The sequence below is a fragment of the Myotis brandtii genome, unplaced genomic scaffold (genome assembly GCF_000412655.1).
Source record: "Myotis brandtii unplaced genomic scaffold, ASM41265v1 scaffold157, whole genome shotgun sequence".
Taxonomy (NCBI): Eukaryota; Metazoa; Chordata; class Mammalia; order Chiroptera; family Vespertilionidae; genus Myotis; species Myotis brandtii.
The window spans coordinates 4,814,666-4,821,509 of NW_005355708.1; the positions used below are offsets into that span (position 1 = coordinate 4,814,666).

The 6,844-nt window shown below is 47.6% G+C and overlaps 1 protein-coding gene across 1 annotated transcript in view; it reads left to right on the plus strand.

Moving 5' to 3' along the window:
- Positions 1 to 3,829: 3,829 nt before the first annotated feature.
- GSDMB (gasdermin B) overlaps positions 3,830 to 6,844 on the plus strand; it is a 7,132-nt gene continuing 4,117 nt past the window's right edge. Inside the window, exon 1 of the mRNA XM_014536150.1 lies at positions 3,830 to 3,858. The gene's annotated coding sequence lies outside the window, so the exon portion shown is untranslated. The remainder of the gene's footprint in view (positions 3,859 to 6,844) is intronic.

The window sequence follows — 6,844 nt, forward strand, 5'->3', positions numbered from 1 at the left end:
GATCCCTTTGGCGGTCGAACGACCCTTTCACAGGGGTCGCCTAAGACCATCCTGCATATCAGATATTTACATTACGATTCATAACAGTAGCAACATTACAGTTATGAAGTAGCAACGAAAATAATTTTATGGTTGGGTCACAACATGAGGAACTGTATTTAAAGGGCCAGAAGGTTGAGAACCACTGTCTTAAAAGAAAGGAGTTGTTGAGTGATTGGTGGAAGGGGAGAGAGTAAGAAAGATTTAGAGGTAAGAGAGCCCTGATGTGGTGGGGACAAAGAGCTGCTGCTGAATAGAAACGGGGAGGGAGCAGCTGTGTCAGACTGGACTGGCGACGAGCCTGTGGGTGGGGGGTCCCACAGAGCAGGGGAGATAGAGCGGTACAGAGGCCAACTTTAGACCAGGAGAGGATGAAGGGGAGAGTGGGTGGGGGGAGATGCCCCAGATGGAATTGCGGAATTCATTTTAGTTTATCCAGTGTAAGTGGACCCTTCAGAAGGTGACCTGAAACTGAGGAGAGAGGACCTGGAGGTGGGCTGGTCAGGGCGCCCAGCTCCAAGCCACTCTTGCACTCAATCCCCTCTCTTTTATTTCCTTCTGAGGCCGACTTGTTGGGAAATGGTTGGTAGGGGCACCCATGCAACTGCCTTGCAGAACATAGCAAGGGAGGGAGGCCCAGGAGTCAGAACCAAAGGAAGAAGTAATCATTTGCCCCTCATTCCTTTCTGGGTCCTCTGCTTATCAACACTAGGGAGAGTCTAGGGCAGGGGTGGGCAAACTTTTTGACTTGAGGGCCACAATGGGTTCTTAAACTGGACCGGAGGGCCGGAACAAAAGCATGGATGGAGTGTTTGTGTGAACTAATATAAATTCAAAGTAAACATCATTACATAAAAGGGTACAGTCTTTTTTTTTTTTAGTTTTATTCATTTCAAACGGGCTGGATCCGGCCCGCGGGCTGTAGTTTGCCCACGGCTGGTCTAGGGGATGGAGGGCCTGCCTTCCCACCCCTCAAGGTCCCTCTGGGCAAGGGGACAGCTATGCTGAGAGATGCAGAAAACAGGTTCTAGTTTCCATTTGGGGCAATCACTGCTCCATCCTTCCTCCAGAAGGATTCCATGAGGGGCAGAAACAGGGAAGGCAAATAATCCCAAGTCCTGGTTGTCCTGGAACCTTTGGATCTTCCTTGACCCCAACCTGCCTAAGGTAGATTAAAAAACCTGAGCTAATATCTCCCAAACTGAAATTGGCTTCCTTTTCCCAGTTGGTCCAGGCACAATGCCCAGCGTATTTAAGACAATCACAAGAGCTGTGGTCCAGGAGTTGGATGCTGGAGGCGATATGATTGAAGTCAGAAGCGTCCTTGATGCTGACAAGTTTCATTGTTTCTGTCTGGTGATGGAGATGAATACACACCTTTACTACAGAACAGACCTCACCCTGGAGGACATACTGGAGAGTGACGAGGGTGAAGCGCAGTGTGATGAGCTGGATTCTGGGCTTCCCAGTCATTATGAGGTACAGGAGATGGCCAGCCAGGAAACTTTGCCCCCTCCTACTGCGCCCCACCCTCAATTCCCCCTGCCAGCAACCAAGTCAACCAGTCAACAGAAACACTAGAATTTGTATGAACACATCCACACACCTCAGTTTAAGAAATGCACAGAAGAGTTGCATGGGAGATGGGAATGGGGAAGTGGAAATTTATTTTTCTTTAAAAAAATATTTTTATTGATTTCAGAGAGGAAGGGAGAGGAAGAGAGAGAGAAACATCAACGATGAGAGAGAATCATTGATTGGCTGCCTCCTGTACGCCCCACACTGGGGATCAAGCCCACAACCAGGGCATGTGCCCTGACTGGGAATTGAACCTTGACTACCTAGTGCATAGGTCGACCCCCAACCACTGAGCCACACCGGTCGGACGGAAACTTATTTTTCTTGGAAACTATTCCTAAATAGTCTTTCTTTCCCAATTTTCCCTTTGTAAATAATTTGTTTTAAAATTAGCTGATGTCTTCTCATGTGCTTATATGTTTATCACTTAAGTGGGTACATAAATGGAGGTCATTTGCTTAGTGGTTAAGAAAACACGCAGGCTTCAGAGCTGGGGACATGTGGTTTCTAAGCCTGGCTCCACCACTTACCAGCTGGGTGACCTCTGAACAAGTTTGTTTTCTCATCTGTCAACTTGAGCAAGACTGTTGCAAAAATCCAATGAGATAAATTACGTAAATCATTTATCACAGTGCCTGCACAGAGGAACACTCAAAGTTCACCAAGTCATTCTGCTGTGGCGGTTATGATTCTCCCTTCGTGTTCCCCGGAGATCATGACTAAGTAGCTGGTGAGCAGAACTCACCAAGGGCTGGAGGGGGCTCATAGAGGAGTATGTTCCACCCCCTGCCTCCACACTTAGCTCTTCTTGGGGTTTTCTGGATTTGAGAAGCCCCAGGGTAAGTGTTGTTGAACCCTCACTTGAAGACATGACAGTGTCTCACACCTCATGGAGAGGAGTTTTACAGCTCAGATGACTCGAATGTCGCCCATCTGGGTGTCATCCTGAGATGGAAGACAATTCTGACCGTCCCACTGTACAGTTTTAGAGCACCTGCCATGCCAGGCACTGCTGTCACGTGACCAAGAACAGTGTCCAGATTACTTGGAGGTGGCGGAGTTTACTAAAGCAACCAAGGTGTTTTGCCACGATCCAGAACAGTGTCTGGATTACTTGGAGGTGGCGGCTGTTTTCATATTGGAGTTTACTAAAGCAACCAAGGTGTTTTGCCACGATCATAAAAATTTGACTAAGTCAGTTTAACTTCCTTAAAGGGAAAGTCTATCTGTTTGCATAAAACTTTCAGAGGCAGAGGTGAAACCAAACTTTAAAAAAAATCCATAGGAATGAAGTGAATTGGTCATTTGAATTGATTTTTAACCACTTGGCCTGCTCCCTTTTCAAGTGGGTTATTTTATTTTTTTAACTACATGGTGCCCATGGTGTTGTTAAAGCATGCGTAGGGTTTGTTTGTTTGTTTGTTTTTATTATCTAAAGTCCATACTTCATCGAGATTATCTTAATTTACCTAATATCCGTTTCCTGTTCCAGGACCCCATCCAAGATACCACATTACCTTTAGTTGTCATATCTCCTTAGGCTCCTTTTGGCTGTGACAGTGTCTCAGACTTTCCTTGTTTTTGATGATCTTGACAGTTTTAAGGGCATAGTGTAGGATGCCTCTCTATTGGAATTTGTCTGAGGCCTTTTTCTCGTGGTTAGACTGAGATAATAATGGGTTTTGGGAAGGAAGACCGTAGAGGTAGAGCTATTCTCCTTACACTATATCAAGGGTATGGTCTATCAAATTGACTTTCACCATTGATGTTTACCTTGGTCACCTGGCTGAGGTAGTGTTCATCATGTCTCCCCTATAAAATTAGTCTTTTATCCCCCTTTCTATGCTGCACTCTTTGTGTGCATAAGGCTTGCTTTTTCTTTTCTCTCTGATAAAGTACATGCAAACTGTTGCATTGCTCAAGAAACAAACGGGTCCTGAGACATTGGTGTCGCACATACAGGACTGATTCCAGGCACTATTTCCACTTCTGTCATGTCTCACCAGTTCCAAAATGCGTTTTTCTCTGGAAATTCAGAGATCAGTGTGACCTCTATCCTTCTCTTTCCAGGTTCAAAGGCTGCGTTCCAAGCTGTGGATGTGGTAGACTCAACAGGGGAGTCGACAGTGAAATTGCCCAGGGGAATTACAGTCGAAGGGGCCTTCCAAGAGTCCCACAGGCATGACATCACGACATTGTGGTCCAGGATATCCAGCCACATCTGGATTCCCTCCAGGACAGGTGAGGCTGGAGGTAGGCAGCCGTGGGGAGAAGGAAAAGGAGAAGCCCCAAGGGCATCTGAGTGGGGGCAGCCTCACTCCCTACTCTGAGTACTCCTCCCACCCACTCCTTTCCTCAAGCATGCCGTACTCTTCTTCTCCACCTTCAGGAAGCTGTCTCGTTCTCCCAGGATCAGGAAATCTTCTTCTGATGCCCTCAGTTCACTCACATCCCTACTGCCCTCCAGGGTGACTGATTTCTCTGGCTTGAACCAAAACGTACTGGTTTCAAGAGGCCGCTCTCCTCTGTTTTCTTATACTGAGTTGCCCAAATCTGTATTTTGTGCTTATTTCAGTCTCTGGGTTTATTGCCAGCACTCGGTAAGAGGACAGAGGTGAAACCAAATAAAGCACCCCTGTAGGACATTTTCTGCACAGAAAGTGCCACCACCCCACCCCACCTGGGTGGCTCCAAGTGCCACAGAGGTTCTGATAGCTGAGGTGCTTCCAAGGGACTTCAAGGACATCACCAGCCTTCCCCTCAGCAGTTGTTTTGTTGCTGGTGGTGGAGTTTTCTTCCTCTGCTGGGCTTGTTGGAAACTGTGGAGCAGCCCAGGAAAGGGGGCCCCATGGCTCTCCTGGGTGAGCCCTCCCTGAATGGATGGATGCCTTTGTTTTTCCTTTTTAATTAAAAAGTGAAAGGCTTACAGTGAAATTTTTCTGATCCTTGGAACTACCTCTCCTTACCATAGTACTGTTAAGGAGGAGTCTGGAATTTTTCTAAGGGAGCTCAGTTTTTTTCTAGAAGGCCTGTTTTCTGTTTTTAAAAAATATATTTTTTATTGATTTCAGAGAGGAAAGGAGAAGGAGAGAGAGATAAAAACATTAATGATGAGAGAGAATCATTGATTGTCTGCCTCCTGCATGCCCCACACTGGGGGATCAAGCCTGCAATCCAGGCATGTGCCCTGACCGGGAATTGAACCATGACTTCCTGGTTTAAAAGTTGACGCTCAACCACTGAGTCAAGCCAGCAGGCCAGCCAGCCAGGCTGGAAGGCCTATTGTTTCTAGGGTGAGGCGAAGCGGTCTGTGCATATAAAGTTGGGGGGCAGGGTATTAGACAGATAGAGTAAGGTCAGAAGAGGCAAGGATGGAGGTCTTCCTTGAGGGTTTTGGGTTATAAATACCAGAAGTTCCATCAGGATGTTTTTTGTCACAGAATGAATTTCCTTATGGAATCAGAGATGCCTCCTGGAGCCTAAGGGTGGACAGTGCGTCCAGGCCCCAGGAATCAGTCTGAGGAGCTGGAGCCCCTTCTCAGAGGAGGGAGTGTTGTGGGCTGGGTAGATGCCTATCTCGGTGCCATGGGAAGGACACATGCTTGACTCATACAGAGGAGGATTTGAATCCCAGCTCTGTACTTATTAGCTGTGTGACCTTGGACAATTCATAACCTGTCTCTGAGCCTCAATTTCCTCATGTGAAAATGGGTACATTTCTGCCCACATCATAGGGTTGTGATGAGGGTGAAATGAATAGCGTGTGAAGGAGCTTGCGGTGCTGGCACATTCTTCCATAAGTGCTAGTTGAGGTCCCTTCCCACTTTGCCCCCTCTTGCCCGCACAGTGGGCGAAGTGCACTTTAATCTCAAATAGGAACTGGCTGATGGAGAGGGGAAAATGTCCCTGAGAGGTGGGGCCTCTGAGATCCTGAACTCTCACCGCCCCCACTCTGTCCAGGAAGCTGAAGAAAAAACTACCCACTTCGTTTCTATCCATGCGGACAAGGGGAGAAGACCCGTATCTGGTGACAGAAACTCTGGAGACAACAAAGAAGGAAACCCTGACAAGTGAACGGCAATTTAAATTTTGGAGCCTGCTGAAGTTTTTCAATCTCAAATATGAACGCAAGGTTAGGGTCCTAGGGGTCAGGGCATGGGGGGAGAGCCAGCCTGGGCCCACCCACTGAGGGTGGAGAAATGCCAGCCCAGACTCCAGGCTCTTCAGTTCTTCCTCCAGGCCTCCCTAGTAGACGTGCCTGCTCCTTAGCCTTCTTAGGACTTCCCTCCTTGCCCAAGAAGGTGTGTGTGGCATCACTAAGTTCCTCCCCTGGTATCTCTAGTGATGCCCTGTGTTCATCTGCTTCGTAGCACTTCGCATGGGTCACCATTGCATGGGGTTTTTTGCTAATTCATTGTCTGCCTCCCTTTCTAAGACATAGGAGGGCGGGAGCCACAGTGCCTGGAACAAAACAGGTCCTCAATGAACATTTGTCGAATGTACAGTGGAAACCACATGAGTTTTGAGGTCAGATGTAGGTTCAAATTTCAGCTCTGTTAGTTTTTAGCTGTGAAACTGACACACCTACTGACCCTCTCTGAGCCTCAGTTCTCTTGTCTGTAAATGGGGCACGAGATCTCTACCTCCCCCCAGGATTGTTTGGGAGATCAGGCAAGATAACTATGTAAAGCACCTAGGGATCAATTAACATGAGCTCCTTTTTCCTAGCACCAAAGGCAGTGACCATCCCCCCAAAGCTGGTCCTGGGCTATAGAGTAAAGCAGCTTGTCTTCCCCAACATGGAAAGGATGAGTAAGCAAGGTCTGCTGGGGGAAGGTGGGTGGGGAGCTTCACACATGAGTGGAAGGGGGGTTGATTCAGCCAGGCTCTGTGTCAGCCTGGAGGGGCCCTGGTGAGCTTGAGGGTGCTCACCAGGAAGGAGGAGGGCAGGTTCAGGGCTGGGGAGAAGGACTGAAGCTCCTTGCTCAGACACCACTGAATCAAGGATCTGCTCCATCATGACACTAATCTAGTGGTTCTCAACCTTCCTAATGCCACAGCCCTTTAATACAGTTCCTCATGTTGTGGTGACCCCCAATTTCATTGTTATAAATTGAACATAATTAAAGCATAGTGATTAATCACAAAAACAATATGTAATTATATATGTGTTTTCCGATGGTCTTAGGCGACCCCTGTGAAAGGGTTGTTCGACCCCCAAAGGGGT